Source organism: Asparagus officinalis, chromosome 1, assembly GCF_001876935.1.
Source record: "Asparagus officinalis chromosome 1, Aspof.V1, whole genome shotgun sequence".
Taxonomy (NCBI): Eukaryota; Viridiplantae; Streptophyta; class Magnoliopsida; order Asparagales; family Asparagaceae; genus Asparagus; species Asparagus officinalis.
In genome coordinates, this window is record NC_033794.1 from 96,201,449 (window position 1) to 96,218,585 (window position 17,137).

Here is a 17,137-nt window from a genome sequence, read left to right on the forward strand (position 1 = left end):
TTATATATATATATATATATATATATTATATACATTATATAATATATGTTATTAAATTATTATATAATATTATAATATATAATTTATAGTATTCCAAATCCCAAAATATTGATGAAACAAACAAAATATTACAAATTATAGTATTCCAAATCCTAAAATATTGATGAAACAAACATAATATTACAAATTTTGGTATTCCAAATCCCAAAATATTGATGAAACAAACAAAATTTTAGAGATCCCAAAACCCACAAAAAAATTTATGGATTTCAAATTCTATGGTGAAATCCATATCCATAAATTTTGGGATTTGAAACAATAAAGTGAAGACCATTAAAAAAATCAGATGAGTGAGAACTTATCTACTAATCTAATGAGTGAGAAATAAAGTGAAGACCATTAAAAAAATCAGATGAAGACCATATTCAGATGATATTTTTTAAATATTTGGATGAGAGATATCACTTCACTTATTTGTCTATAGAATAATATGCATGCTTCATTTTCATAAATCTGAAAATGCCATCATTTCAAAAAACTATGAAAAACATCCTCATACTAAGAAAAATTAGCAAGATGCTCTCTCATTTGGGAACTAACTAAAATAACGCCCACCTCTGAAAAAAAAAGGAATACATTTGCAAGTGCTCCGGATCGTGCCCACGTTATGCATGCCACAAAATTAATATCGATTATCATAATATTTTAACTAAAATTAGTTATGTCCAAACGGCCTAACCTAGCAAACCGTGCTCTGGCCGAGCAAAACCTGTCACGACCCTAATTTCCGAACCCTAAAGGAATATTGGAGTAGGACTAAACCTGTGAATCCTCCAAAAATATACATTCATCATAAGATCATCAAAATAATCTCTCATTGAAATAAACTCAACAATAAATATTCTCTACAATCCCAAAAGTCAACATTAATCTAATTAACTTGATATAAACAAACATTCCTCAACTTGAAATAAAACTTGACCTATAGGAAAGAATCTTATTATTCCAAAACTCTCAATTTATCAACTAAACATCGAAGTTTTATTTAACATTCACCTAGAAGACAATAACAATATTGAATTTTATCTCTTGCTCCATTCTAAGAATTTAAAAAATCATCAATTCCACCTAATCATGAGTATCTTAAAAGAACGAAAACAACACAATGAGTTCACAAACTCAATAAGTGGATAAATTCGTACATTGAACACCGGTTTTGCAAAAATTCGAATATTTCGACAAATGATATGCAAAATATAAGAATGATAGAGAATCATCAATGAGCTCTAGTATTTGATGCAAATATTTAAGAAAACTTAAAAATCATGAAATGAAAATAAGCAGGCTACATCTCAATGCGATTAACACTTTATACTCCTATTGACTCGGTAAACCCCACAATTATTAAGTCCGTGGTTCCGGGACGGTGAGACCCAAATCTGGGTTCTTAACGCTAAAATAAAACCTCATAGAGGCACATTGAGCCCTAATTTAATAGTTTGCTTATATCCGACATATACCGGTATATTGACTTGAGATGCATATGCTTTAAGAAAATTAAACGAAGTCCGTAAAACTAAATACGTTATACAAAAATGCCAAAGGCCAACCAATAGTGAAATCAATCAACCACATATGCATCGCAATCTATTACTATATGAAAAGACATAACAAATGACGAAGAAAATAAGCATAGGCTTATACCAAATAACCACATGCATTAATCCAATCAACAATTAGTATGTGAGCAACCATACAAAAGGGTATAATCCATCAAAACAAACTTACATATAGTCAATGTAATTTTATATAAAAAATATGTAGTGAATAATATACAAATTCACCACTTACCTTAATCCAACTGACAATTCAAAATTCAACTCTCACGATGCTTCTAAGGATTCTCTAGGAACTCCTATAGAATAAAATATAATAATGATTAATACAACGACATATTCTACCCTCGTCACCAACTAACTAACACACAACACACGCACAAGATCAAAATTTACTGTTTAGTCAAACTCATATAATTAACTAGCGTACTAGTTGTTCTAGTTTTTGAACAGAAAAGACAAGATCCTATTAATAACATATCAACGTAGCAAAATCAGGGACATGGGTTAGCCATGATTGTTAATTTATTATTAAAAATATTATATAAGAGGTAATTAGTAAATTGTAATGTGCTAAGGATCAGCTGAGGTTATGGATTGTATCCATGGCCGACCACAAGAGTAAAAGCAAGATTCAGATGGTTTCTGATAAAATTGATTCTCAAACTTCAAAGAACAATTACACCAAAATATGGTTTGTACAGGCGAGCTAAGTCGTGTTGGTGAACTTGGTTTGTCCGGGCGAGCCAAGTGTGCAGGGGAGGCTATTTAGGCGAGCCTTGTAGGTGAGGCTGTGTAGGCGAGCCTCGGAGGTGAACTTGGTTCGTGCAGGCGAACCTCATTCAGGTGAGCTCGACTCATGCAGGCGAGTTGAGCATCCATGTGAGCTGAGCTCCTTTCCAGGTGAGTTTGCTCTTCAGGTGAGCTGAGCTCTAAGCTATCAAGCGAACTTGGCCTTCAGGCGAGCTTCGAGCTGTCAGGCGAGATCCAGAACATGTTGCTAAGAACATGTCATAACTTTCAAATCGTAAGTCAGAATTGGACGAGTTATATATGAAAATCGACTATCTCGACGAGATGAAACCGACCAAACTAACCAAAGTTTGGTTTGTCATCGTCCATTTTTCCAAATTCCCTCCAATTTGAGAGATATCAGCATTTTTATCTATTTTGTGAAGTCAAACATTCAGGTGAATTTGACTTTCAGGTGGGTCTGACTTCGCTCAGGTGGGCCTGATTTCGTTCAGGTGGGCCTGACTTCACTCAGATGGACCGTTGAGCTCTTTTGCTTGTTCCAAGTTGCTGTGCAGGGATAAAGGTAATTTTTATTGCATATAATTAGTTGTTCTAGTTTTTGAACAGAAAAGACAAGATCCTATTAATAACATATCAACGTAGCAAAATCAGGGGCATATGGATAGCCATGATTGTTAATTTATTATTAAAAAAATTATATAAGAGGTAAGCAAATTGTAATGGGCTAAGGATCAGCTGAGGTTATGGATTGTATCCATGGCCGACCACAAGAGTGAAAACAAGATTCAGATAATTCCTGATAAAATTGATTCTCAAACTTCGAAGAACAATTACACCAAAACATGACTATGTAGTAATGTTTATAAAACTACAATTATACCTGGTGCACTACCGACCGCAACCTCTCTTTGTCGGTTTTTCCTTATCTCTCTAATTTTCTTTATTTTTATTCTTTTGTGCGGAGGAACAAAGATGGGAAGAAGAATAGGCTGATCGAAAAAGAAGTAGGGTTTTGAGTATTTAAAAAGGTCCTTTTTACTATTAGAATCCTCTAATAATTTTTACATAAAAGTCCCTTTTACTTTTCATTATATATATATAACCAATAAAAGCTAGAATTATTACAAAACCCGTGGCCCAGACCCGGGCCCAACCGGGCGTAGTTGGCCCGGGCCTGAGTGGGTCGGGCACCGGACCAACCTGGTCATTTCCTTTTTTTTATTTTTTGTTAGAAAAAATTCAAGAGTAACTAACAATAAATTAAGCGAAATTTTGATAAAAATCAATCATATTATTAATCACTTGTAATTATATAATTTATAAATACAAAAAATCATAGAAATTAAAATAATAAAAATAAATTCTTTATTAATAATCAATTAATCACTAAATGTTGATGTCCGAGATCACACAGTCGATGAGAGCTGTTAGTGGATGATGAAGAGTGAGAGGATGAGAGATGGGACCGACTCCTCCTCCGACTTTATGCCTGATCCTTAGACTGGAATTCCATATTCTGCTGCATAAACAAGAAGAACGAACCTGTAAGAGGGTTGTGCTTGTTTCTCTCGTGGTACCTTCGACAGTCAAGTTAGCTGGTGAGCTTGAGTGGAGTTTGAGGGAGAGTCTCGGGACCATTGAAGTCTTTTTCAAGGGGGGTACTCTTTTAGAGCTATTAGTGAAGAGAAAATAGATCCTTTGGGAGAAATATTCCTTCAATTTTTATAAAGGTTCGGTCTCTTAGTAGAGTCAAGATTAAAAGAAAAGAGCAGAGAGTAGGGAGCAGAAAAAACTGAACCTCCTGTCAGTACCCTCCTTCCTCCTTTTTATAGTCCTTCGCCTATGAGATTTTAACCCTTGGCTTTTACTACGCACAAGAGAGCGGTGGTGGGATGAGTAGACAACATGCTGAATTATTCTCAGTTATACAGATATCGACTGACAATTGGAAGGGAAGTCATTCGAGCATAGGGGAGGATATCTCCAATATATCCTAAATTTTGATAGATGAGGCATGGCAGAAGATAAGCTGACTGTTTAGTTATTCTTTACTTTACAGATGGTGGCTAGCGATTGGAAGGGAAGTCATTCGAGCACATGAGGGATATCTTAGTGATATCTGGGAAGTGACTTGTGAGCAGAGTAAGTTGTTTATGCCTGAGATTTGTCAAAGTTGAGATCTTGATGAGATCGATCAATACTGTAGTGCCGATTGATGCATATCTGAAGGGAGCTGAGTTAGATTTTATTCCCTCAGTAGAGACGGGTTAGTTTTTGAGTCATCCCTATGATTTACCGACCCGATAGTCGAGTGAGCTTCTGGCCGAGTAGATGATCGAACCAACCATTTGAGGAGTCATCTTGATTATAAGGCGGACAGACTCTTGAGGAGTCGCCTTGATTATAAGGGGTCGACCGATCCCGCGCTTCGTGTGGGTAAAGATGGCTCGTCGCTCGGCGGGTCAATAGATTTGTTCTTGGCTGGGTTTTAGGCCGCTAAGCTGGCTTGGGCCATAGCTTTTTTGGGCCTATGAAGACAGTTTCTTGAGATCTTTGTTTTTAGATGGTGAATTACCATAACACTAACAATTACAAATTTATTTTGAAATTTGTCGCATCATAATAGATGAATACATCCCAACTAAATTGACACCTACTCATCTATATTACTATCATTTGCAACTCGTTCCAAAATAATTTATCATAATTTTAAGAAATAAAAGTTACAAACTAATGAATAATTTCTATTTTTTTTATCTTTATCTCTTATTCCCAACTCTTCAAGTTTATCTTCAATATTAGCCATTCGATCGATGCATTACATTCTTTTCTTGTACCTCCACAAATCTTGTAGGCACATTACCATCTATACGATAGACGGATCTAACGGTGTCCTGTGGTCGTCGATCAAATGTCCTAATGAGCTAAAGGCGGATTCTGAAGCTACCGTGTAAACCTGCACTGTTAGTAAGTCACGAGCCATGATGAGAAATATAGGATATGAAACTGTTCAATATACCCTCCACCATTGCAAAAACATCGAAACTATTATTTTAACTTTTAACTAAAGATATAGTTAAATATTATTTAATTTTAGAAACTTCCATTGATGATCCAGATCCAGATCCAGCTTCACCAATTAGCTGAGCTATCAATAATTCCATATCAAAACTCTTACCTTTGCCCCGACTTGGACTCGTAGAATTAGAAGCTGTAGGTTAATGTGTACTTACACCATATCTAGTTGCATACTCATCATGTAATCTTTAAAAATAAGTTCTAATAGTATTATGAAGAGTAAGAGCAGTAATAGTTTGACCATCATCAGTGTTTATTATCATGTTATCATATAAAGAATTTAACAAATTTCAAAGGCCAACATCTTTCAAACATGGATCAATAAAATCCCCCAAACCAAAAATAATAGGAATATGCCTAAAATACTTATTAAAGTTACTTATCAAAGGCCACAATGGTCACATTCGTTGGGCCGGGCCTGGGCCGGCCCGACCAAACGGTCACCATTTGATCTCCTCGCCGAGTCCGAGTCCAGATCCAGTGTAGAACCCCGCAAATTTTTATATGAATATATGTGAATTATTAGTAAATAAATAATTCTTTTATGATAAATAGCTTGAGGTCATTTATATACATGATAATAAGTTATTTGAGATGATATGAGAGTTTGGGTGTAGAGTTTTGTGCGTTGGTTTTGCAAATTAGCAAAACATGCACAAAAAACTGAATTTTTCCAGATCAGTCGACACATCAGTCGACTGACTGTATCGGTGGACACATCAGTCGACTGATACGCTGATTTCTAGTTTTTATAGGTTTCGGGTCTGTTTTGATTTGGTTCGGGTTTGGATCGGGTTAACTGTTCATATATATTCTACTTCACCCGAAATCATCTCCTCTCATCTTCAGATCAGAGAAAACCCTAGCCCCTCTCCCCTAACTCAAACCCTAGCTTTGTTCTTGGTGATATGGGGAAGAACTTGGAAGATTTTCGGCGAAATCTTCACGTTGCAGCGAAGGTGAACCACTCTCTCTCAGATCCAGGAATTTCTCATCACCCCAGAGGCGAGTAACATCTCACCCAACCTTGTTCCTATTTTCTAAATGTTTTCAAAGGATTTTTATGAGTTTTGATGAGCCAAAAATGATACTTTTGTACAAAGGATTGATTTTTATAGCATATAGAGGGAAGATATGTTATTTCATAATGTTTAAAAACTCACCAACGTTTTGTGAATCATAGATCTAGATCTGAAATATTTTTATAAGAGATTTAACATGAGTTTTGTTTTAAAAATATTTTAAAACATAAATACACATGTTTAGGGTTTTTGTTTATGTATTTGTACATGAAAGTTATGTTTCAGTTTAGTTCATACATGTTAATATCAGTATCTTTATGCTCGGGATTGATGGGGATGAATTTAGATCGAATTTTGGGTAAATAACAACCTGTGCAGAGTTTCTGCAGTCTATCGGTTGACTGATCGGGCAAATTTTCAGTCATCAGTCGACTGACGGGCTGATTATGTTTTCTAAAATTCTTAGTCGACTGATCAGTCGACTGGTGGGCTGAGGCTATGCTTCCTGAGTCTTATCGGTCGACATATGAGTTGACTGACGTCATCAGTCGACACATCAGTCGACTGATGAGATGTTTTACAGATTCTTGATTTGTTTGAGTTGCTTTTCGGGGTCGCCTCGATAACCTGACCCTAGTTTACCATGTTAATGATTTATCTGTACATGTGGGTTGACTTTTGACACAAGTTTAGACATGTACACCGAGACGCGTACGAGTTTAGATCTTGTATATCTTTCCACATATATTTTTCACAGTTGCACAGTCCTCGTGTTGGACTATAACGTATATTTAGTCCTCGTGTAGGACACTCATTCCTTTTAGTCCTCGTGTTGGACTATGATTTATAGAAGTCCTCGTGTTGGACTATGATTTATAGAAGTCCTCGTGTTGGACTATGAATTATAGAAGTCCTTGTTTTGGACTATGAGTTATAGAAGTCCTCGTGTTGGACTATGATCTATAGAAGTCATCATGTTGGACTATGATCCATCTCAGTCCTCGTGTTGGACATTTGCCACTTGTTCTATGTGTTTGGAAACCACTGTATATAGTTCATGTATCAGACATATTTCTTAACCATGTATATGACTTTCTCACAGGAGTTATGACAAGACACTTATGTAGATTATGACATGATAATCATGTAAGTTATGACATGATACTCATGTAGGCTATGACATGACACTGTAGTTATGTTCCGTGATGAGTTATGTTTTCTTTTATTATTGTTCCTATACTAGAACATCGGGTTTGGTGTTTAGGGATTTACAATTTGAGATACAAGGTATATACATGAGGGTTTCCTTGTTTGGATTATTTCGCTCGACGTACCTATGCTCGTGTTGTAAATTTCTAAATACTAAAATCCTCTTTAGTAAGATCAATGATTTTAGATCTATTATGTATTAACTGTATTTTCCAACAAGCCCTGTTCCCTTGGGGTTGGTTGTGATGTTGCTCGCTAGCGCTTTGACGCTCGTTGTCCCTCCCCCTTTCAGGTAACGACCCAGGAGCCCGGAGAGTCGCAGGTTGATGGCGAGGCATTTTAGCTTCAGCTATCTACTTAGTTATATTTTCTTTTGGAGTTCTACAGTAGACTTTTGTTTAGACATTTGAGAGCCTTATTCTAGAAGTTGTAAAGGTCGTATGCCTTATTTCCTCTTGTCAGATATTTGTATTTTGAGACTTGTTAAGTATTCCAGTTTATCTATTCAGAATGTCTACAATCATTCCCCAAAGTTTTACATTTTTTGAAATTTATTTGATATTTTTAAACAGGGTTTTAATATCAGAAAAACAGTTTTTAAAAACAGATTTCCAGTATCAGTTATCGGTTGACCGATCCGGTCGACCGTTCATATTTTTAGTCGTCACTGGGCTCTAGAGAGTTTGTCGGTCGACCGGTGCGGTCGACCGAAAGCTCAATTTTTTATCGGTCGACCGCACCGGTCGACCGACGAAGTCTCTGTTTGTTTCTTTATTTTTCAAACCTGCTCGCGGTCGACCGGATTTTTCGTCGGTCGACCGAATTCTTTCTTTCGGTCGACCGAACGTTCTGTCGGTCGACCGCCAATAGATCCGTTAGACACTAACGGCTATTTTTCTGAGCTGTCTTCTGGGGACCTTTCTGTCATTTGTTTTGGGGTTTTTGGCTGAGTTTTTTAGAGGGTATAAATACCCCATTGCTGATCTTTTTGTTATATAATCTAATAAGAAAAAAGTTTTTAAGAGGTTTACAAGTTTTGTTTTAAGGGTTTAGTGTTTGTTTAAAAAGCTTTTAAGCATTTACAAGAGTTTGATTTGTGGAGCAAATTTCACAAGAGCAAGTGGAGATCATCCTTGGTGTTTGAGCATTCATTCTTCTCCCTCTCTCTTGTCATCTATAGAGAAGTTTGTTCTTAATTTCATAAGTTTGTTCTTAATTTCATAAGCTAGATTTCATATTGAGTTTATATTGTTTTATCTCTTTGTTCACACACAACCTATTGAGATTATAATATTTACATTCATAGTATAATTTTGGGTTGTGGGGTTTGTGACTTAGAGTTGTGCTTAATTGAGTTCTAAATACTTTGTATTGAGCCTAATTGTGAGGATTCACTTGTAATACACTTGTACACCGAGAGAAGTGTGTGGTGAGAGACGGGGTCGAATCCAAGAGGAGTGGCGTCGGTTGACGTGCCTAGGGAGAGGTTGTAACCGAGCACTTGAGGAGGAGGACACGGGCTAGGACCAACACTTAGTGTGTGAGGTGTGATTGCATAGTGATTGTATTGTGAGGTGTAAACGTTGTTCGGGTGAACGTAGAAAACCCGGTTGTGATAGTGGAGATCTCCTCGAGGTGAGGAGCGGAGACGTAGGTCGTGGGGACCGAACTCCGTAATCATATTGTTTGTTTGTGATTGCATTGGCGCACTTACTTTTATGTTCATATCTTATATCACCTTTATATATTACTTGTTGATTATATTGGGCACTATTTAGTTTAGATTGTTTACCCTTGAGTTCATATATCCTTGCACATACATTGCCTATATCTCTTTGCTAGGATATTTCTTGTTGTTAATATTGCTTATCCTAGCTCATATACATTGTTGTATTTTATACTTACTAGGATAACTCATTAATTAATTTTAATTGGCATATAATCGGATTAGATTAGCATAAGACCCTAATCACCCCCCCCTCTAGGGTCAACATTTAATCCTCGTGCTGGATATGCATTACCATCCGGTCCATGCTTTGGACAACGGTCACATCCGGTCCATGCGTTGGACAACGGTCACATCCGGTCTATGCATTGGACAACGGTTATTTTCAGTCCATGAGTTGGACGTTTACTTCATGCAGTCTATAGGTTGGACGTTTAATTTATTTAGTCTATGTTTTGGACACTTAATCGTTTTCGGACATGTCACTCATGTGAGTTTGACATGACACTATGTTTGGAAGTAGAGATGTGTTTCATTTTCTTTTTAATTTATTATTGTCCCATGTACTAGAACCTCGGGTTTGGTGTTTAGGGATTTACAATTTGAGATACAAGGTATATACATGAGGGTTTCCTTGTTTGGATTATTTCGCTCGACGTACCTATGCTCGTGTTGTAAATTTCTAAATACTAAAACCCTCTTTAGTAAGATAAATGATTTTAGATCTATTATATATTAACTGTATTTTCTTATATAACGAGCCATGTTCCCTTGGGGTTGGTTGTGATGTTGCTCGTTAGTGCTTTGACGCTCGTTGTCCCTCCCCCTTTCAGGTAACGAGCCAGGAGCCCGGAGAGTCGCAGGTTGATGGCGATGCATTTTTAGCTTCAGCTGTCTACTTAGTTATATTTTCTTTTGGAGTTCCACAGTAGATTTTTATTTAGACATTTGAGAGTCTTATTCTAGAAGTTGTAAAGGCCGTGTGCCTTATTTCCTCTTGTCAGATATTTGTATTTTGAGACTTGTTGAGTATTCCAGTTTATCTATTCAGACATTGACTATGTATTTCTGTATGTTGGATGATGAGATATTAATATGATCACTATCATTTCATCGGTTATTTCTTGTATTATCTTTTATTTGCTTTGTACTGCACCTGTTGTTGATTCCACTAGAGAGATAGTTATTGTGATGGTGAAACATGTTATTGCACGGTGTGGTGCATGGCAGGTTTGACATTTCTGGTTTCACCTCGGACTGCAGCCTTGTGTGAACCCAGGGGCGTCACAGTTGGTATCAGAGCTCTAGTTCTAGTATCCTTAGGATCATCCTGTGTCGAGTCGTGGAGCTAGGTTAGAGTTACTTAGGATTCATGTAAAGAGTCCGTAAGGAATTCCTACTATGAGTGAGGACGATATATGCGTATATCTCAAAATTTGAGAAATTTTTTTTTATGACAACTATTTTGTATAAATTTAAAGTATTTGTGTGAATACTGTATGTTGTGAAAATCGTATGGTGATATGTTATGTATGTATATATATCTATTTTGACTTATGAACTCTTTTTGTTATATACAGATATGTCAGAATATGGTATGTCACGTACTCAGAGATCTGGACAGGCTGAACCACAACAAACTCCACCTGAGCCGCAGCAGGCTCCCCAGTACCTGATAGATCTTATGGCTCCCCTAGTCGCTAGGATAGCAGCAATCGAGGAGCTTGTGGCGAATCACATTACACCACCACCAGTAGCTGAAACCGCCATTTCTCAAGAAAATGGGACAGCTAAGTTTTAGAAGGACAAGGAAAGGAGTGCTAAGAGAGGGCATGTCAGAGACAAGAGTAAGAACAAGAGACCCTTGACTGGACCTCAACAGCAACAACAGGGCCCTCATAAGAAGGGATCTCAACAGGATCAGAGAGCACGTCAGCAGCACAAGTTCCGGGGAACTTGTTTTAACTATTGCAAGGTTGGACACAAGGCGTTAGAGTGCCGCAGTGCACCAACAAGAGCCCAGAAGGGAAATGGTCTAATTCAGCAGTAGTAGAAGACTGAGGGACATGTTCTAGCAGTTCGGGAGGTTTCCCTGGGGCAGATTGTCCCATATTCTCCATCACCAGCGACAGAGCAGTCTTTAGCCACCGGCAGAGTATATGCAGTAGTTCCGCATGATCATGGAGCTAATGGAGCAGTTTTGGAGGGTATGTTCTTTGTGAATTCTTTTCCCGTCCGTATTCTTTTCGATTCGGGAGCTTCACATTCTTTCATATCGCATGCATTTATGGCTAGACTCCAGCTCGTAGCTCAGCCTCTAGACACCCCTTTATCTGTTTCCACCCCTTTAGGTGAGGTATCGCTTCTGGAGAGCATTTGTAGGAGGTGTACCGTCAGTTTAGATGAGTCAGAGTTCATAGTTGATTTGATAGTGTTGCGTATGTCCGAGTTCGATGCCATCCTTGGTATGTATTGGTTGTCTTCCTACCATATTAGTATTGACTGTTTTGTGAAGACAGTTAAGTTGAGAGCGTCCGACGGGTCCGAGATGATTGTAGCCACCTCTCAGGGCAACCGATTTGCGGAGTCATTTCTGTCATACATCGAGGAGGTGATGCGATGGGATCAGGGTGCTGAGTTATTAGAGACTAGGGTTGTCTCAGAGTATGAGGAGGTGATGCGATGGGATCAGGGTGCTGAGTTATTAGAGACTAGGGTTGTCTCAGAGTATCAGGATATTTTTCAAGACATACCTGGATTACCTCCAGTGAGAGAGGTAGAGTTCTGTATTGAGTTGCAGCCAAGCACAACCCCGATATCCCGCGCACCCTATCGCATGGTACCAGCTGAGATGAGGGAGCTTCAGACCCAATTGGACGAGTTGTTAGCTCAGGGTTTTATTCACGGGAGTCATTCTCCATGGGGCGCGCCGGTCCTCATCGTGAAGAAGAAGGACGGTAGTATGAGATTATGCATAGATTATAGAGAGTTGAACAAGGTCACTATCCGGAATAGGTACCCACTACCTAGGATTGATGACTTGTTTGACCAGTTGTAGGGGGCGCAGTATTTCTCGAAGATTGATCTTCGTTCTGGCTATCATCAGTTGCGGGTTCGAGAGATGGATATCCTCAAGACCGCCTTTCTTACTCGATATGGTTCTTCCGAGTTCTTGGTCATGCCATTTGGGGTTGACCAATGCACCCGCGGTGTTCATGAACTTGATGAACCGGGTTTTCCGTCCCTTCTTAGATTAGTTCGTGATCGTTTTCATCGATGATATTCTTATTTACTCGAGATTGGAGGCAAATCACGAGGAGCATCTACGGATAGCGTTGAGGACTCTACAGGAGCATCAGTTATATGCTAAGTTTAGCAAGTGTGAATTTTGGCTTTCAGAAGTCAGATTTCTTGGCCACATCATCAGTAGAGAGGGCATAGCGGTGGACCCAGCTAAGGTCATGGTAGTTCTTGATTGGGAGCCACCAAAGACGGTGATAGAGATTCACAGCTTTTTGGGTTTAGTTGGATATTATAGGAAGTTCATTCAGGACTTCTCGAAGATTGCGACGCCGACTACACACCTTATGAGGAAGGGTGTACAGTTCATATAGAGCATGGAGTGCCAGAAGGCCTTTGATATTTTGAGGTTAAGTTGACTACAGCGCCAGTTTTGACTATTCCGAGCAGCGACAGGACATTCGTCGTGTATTTAGATGCATCGTTGGCAGGCTTAGGAGGTATATTGATGCAGACTCAGAGGGTAGTAGCTTATATCACACGATAGTTGAGGGTGCATGAGCAGAACTATCCCACTCATGACTTGGAGTTAGCAGCAGTGGTATTTGCACCGAAGTCATGGAGGCACTACTTATATGGAGTGCAGTTTGAGTTGTTCACAGACCATCAGAGTCTGAAGTACCTCTTTTCTCAGAAGGAACTCAATCAAAGACAGAGGAGGTGGGTTGAGTTTATCAAGGACTACGAGTTCGCGATTCAGTATCACCCGGGGAAGGCGAACGTCGTAGCAGATGCCTTAAGCAGGAAGCGTCGACATCGGGTTTTAGCTTTGAGGTGTTCATTACATCGGGATCTTATCACTCTTAGCCAGTTTGATTTTAGACCCGAGATTAGAAGAACCAGTGCATTTTTAGGAGCTGTGTCAGTGCAGCCATCTTAGAGTGACAGAGTTGTCAGAGCTCAGTTGGGAAACTCTTGGATTTAGATCCGAAAGGAGGAGATTTCCAAGGAGCCTATGACTGATTGGATCATTGGAACAGATGGAGGTCTCCGGATGAAGGGTAGGCTAGTCATGCTGGCCAGTGCCGAGCTGAAGAGAGAGTTACTTGATGAAGCTCATCGTACTCGGTATACAGTACATCCAAGGACTACTAAGATGTACAAGTACCTAGAGAGACACGTTTGGTGGAGTGGTATGCGAAGAGAGATTTCAGAGTATATGACTAAGTGTTTTACCTGTCAGCAGGTGAAGGCAGAGCATCAGAGACTGGCAGGAATACTTCAATCTTTACCCATTCCAGAGTGGAAGTGGGCAGACATTGCTATGGACTTCATTGTAGGGTTACCGAAGTCGAAGAAGGGAAATGATTCAGTTTGGGTGAATGTGGACCGGTTGACGAAGTCGGCACATTTCATTCCAATGAGGACTACCTATACCGTCGAGGCATATGCGAGGATATTTATCCGGGAGATAGTTCGACTTCATGGAATTCCAGACATGATTTTATCGGATTGAGGTTCGGTGTTCACTTCACACTTTTGGAGGAGTTTTCAGGACTCTTTTGGAAGTAGATTATCTTTCAGCAGTGTTTTCCACCAACAGACGGATGGTCAGACAGAGAGAGTAAATCAGGTGTTGGAAGACATGTTACGGGCTTGTATCATTGACTTTCAAGGCAGTTGGGAGGATCACATTCCATTGATAGAATTCGCTTATAACAACAGTTATCGGGAGGATCACATTCCATTGATAGAATTCGCTTATAACAACAGTTATCAAGCGACAATCGGTATGGCTCTGTATGAGGTATTGTACGGGAGACCATGTAGATCACCGATATGTTGGGCAGAGCCGAAGGGTAATTGATGCTTGGACCGGAGCTGGTGATGCAAACTACCGAGAAGGTAGCACTGATCAGGGAGCGAATTCTAGTCGCTCAGAGTCGGCAGAAGAGCTATGCAGATAAGAGGCGAAGATCCTTGGAGTTTCAGGTTGGGGACTCAGTTATGTTGAAGGTATCGCCTATGAAAGGCGTGCAACGATTCAGATGACGGGGGAAGCTTACGCCGAGATATATTGGACCATTCCGGATTTTGGAGCGCATTGGAGTTGGGTCATATAGACTAGATCTTCCAATATCGATGTCTAGTATACATAATGTATTTCATGTTTCTATGCTCAAGAAACACTTACATGATGAGGAGCAGCAATGAGTATTGGATGCACCCGAGATTGAGCTTCAGGAGGATTTGACTACTGTTGAGATTTTGGTTCGTATTCTTGCTAGAGAGGACAAGAGACTTAGAAACATGGTAATTCCCTTGGTGAAAGTTCAGTGGAACCGATGAGGCATTGATGAGATTTCTTGGGAGCGCGAAGAGGATTTGCGTCGCGACTACCCACACATGTTTGAACAGGTAAATTAATTTTTTTTTATGATGTGTATCTTGTATGATGTTTATATCTTTGGTTATATTTACATTTAACACTAGAATGGGAATATTCGCGCTTAATTCTTAATCTTTCGGAACACATGGTATATATATGAGGGGGTTCTTTGTTTGGATTTTTCACCCGATGTACTAGTTTCCACTAGATTAGGGTTTGAGCGGGAATATTACCATTTTAGATCGTTAAATATAAATATCTCCATATGTTTATCTGGAAGTTCATGTTGTGAGATGCGTATGGTTTCCGAATTTCGATGACGAAATTCTTCTAAGGGGGGAGAATGTAGAACCCCGTAAATTTTTATATGAATATATGTGAATTATTAGTAAATAAATAATTCTTTTATGATAAATAGCTTGAGGTCATTGATATACATGATAATAAGTTATTTGAGATGATATGAGAGTTTGGGTGTAGAGTTTTGTGCGTTGGTTTTGCAAATTAGCAAAACATGCACAAAAAACTGAATTTTTCCAGATCAGTCGACACATCAGTCGACTGACTGTATCGGTCGACACATCAGTCGACTGATACGCTGATTTCCAGTTTTTACAGGTTTCGGGTATGTTTTGATTTGGTTCGGGTTTAGGTCGGGTTTAACTATTCATATATATTCTACTTCACCCGAAATCATCTCCTCTCATCTTCAGATCAGAGAAAACCCTAGCCCCTCTCTCCTAACTCAAACCCTAGCTTTGTTCTTAGTGATTTGGGGAAGAACTTGGAAGATTTTCGGCAAAATCTTCACGTTGCAGCGAAGGGGAACCACTCTCTCTTAGATCCAGGAATTTCTCATCACCCCAGAGGCGAGTAACATCTCGTCCAACCTTGTTCCTATTTTCTAAACGTTTTCAAATGATTTTTATGAGTTTTGATGAGCCAAAAATGATATTTTTGTACAAAGGATTGATTTTTATAGCATATAGAGGGAAGATATGTTAGTTCATAATGTTTAAAAACTCACTAACGTTTTGTGAATCATAGATCTAGATCTGAAATATTTTTATAAGAGATTTAACATGAGTTTTGTTTTAAAAATATTTTAAAACATAAATACACATGTTTAGGGTTTTTGTTTATGTATTTGTACATGAAAGTTATGTATTTTAAAACATAAATACACATGTTTAGGGTTTTTGTTTATGTATTTGTACATGAAAGTTATGTTTCAATTTAGTTCATACATGTTAATAGCAGTATCTTTATGCTCGGGATTAATGGGGATGCATTTAGATCGAATTTTGGGTAAATAACAACCTGTGCAGAGTTTCTGCAGTCTATCGGTCGACTGATCAGTCGACCGACGGGCAAATTTTCAGTCATCAGTCGACTGATCAGTCGACTGACGGGCTGATTATGTTTTCTAAAATTCTTAGTCGACTGATCAGTCGACTGGTGGGCTGAGGCTATGCTTCCTGAGCCTTATCGGTCGACATATGAGTTGACTGACGTCATCAGTCGACACATCAGTCGACTGATGAGATGTTTTACAGATTCTTGATTTGTTTGAGTTGCTTTTCGGGGTCGCCTCAATAACCTGACCCTAGTTTACCATGTTAATGATTTATCTGTACATGTGGGTTGACTTTTGACACAAGTTTAGACATGTACACCGAGACGCGTGCGAGTTTTGATCTTGTATATCTTTCCGCATATATTTTTCACAGTTGCACAGTCCTCGTGTTGGACTATAACGTATATTTAGTCCTCGTGTAGGACACTCATTCCTTTTAGTCCTCGTGTTGGACTATGATTTATAGAAGTCATCGTGTTGGACTATGATTTATAGAAGTCCTCGTGTTGGACTATGAATTATAGAAGTCCTCGTTTTGGACTATGAATTATAGAAGTCCTCGTGTTGGACTATGATCTATAGAAGTCATCATGTTGGACTATGATCCATCTCAGTCCTCGTGTTGGACATTTGCCACATGTTCCATGTGTTTGGAAACCACTGTATCTAGTTCATGTATCAGACATATTTCTTAACCCTGTATATGACTTTCTCACAGGAGTTATGACAAGACACTTATGTAGA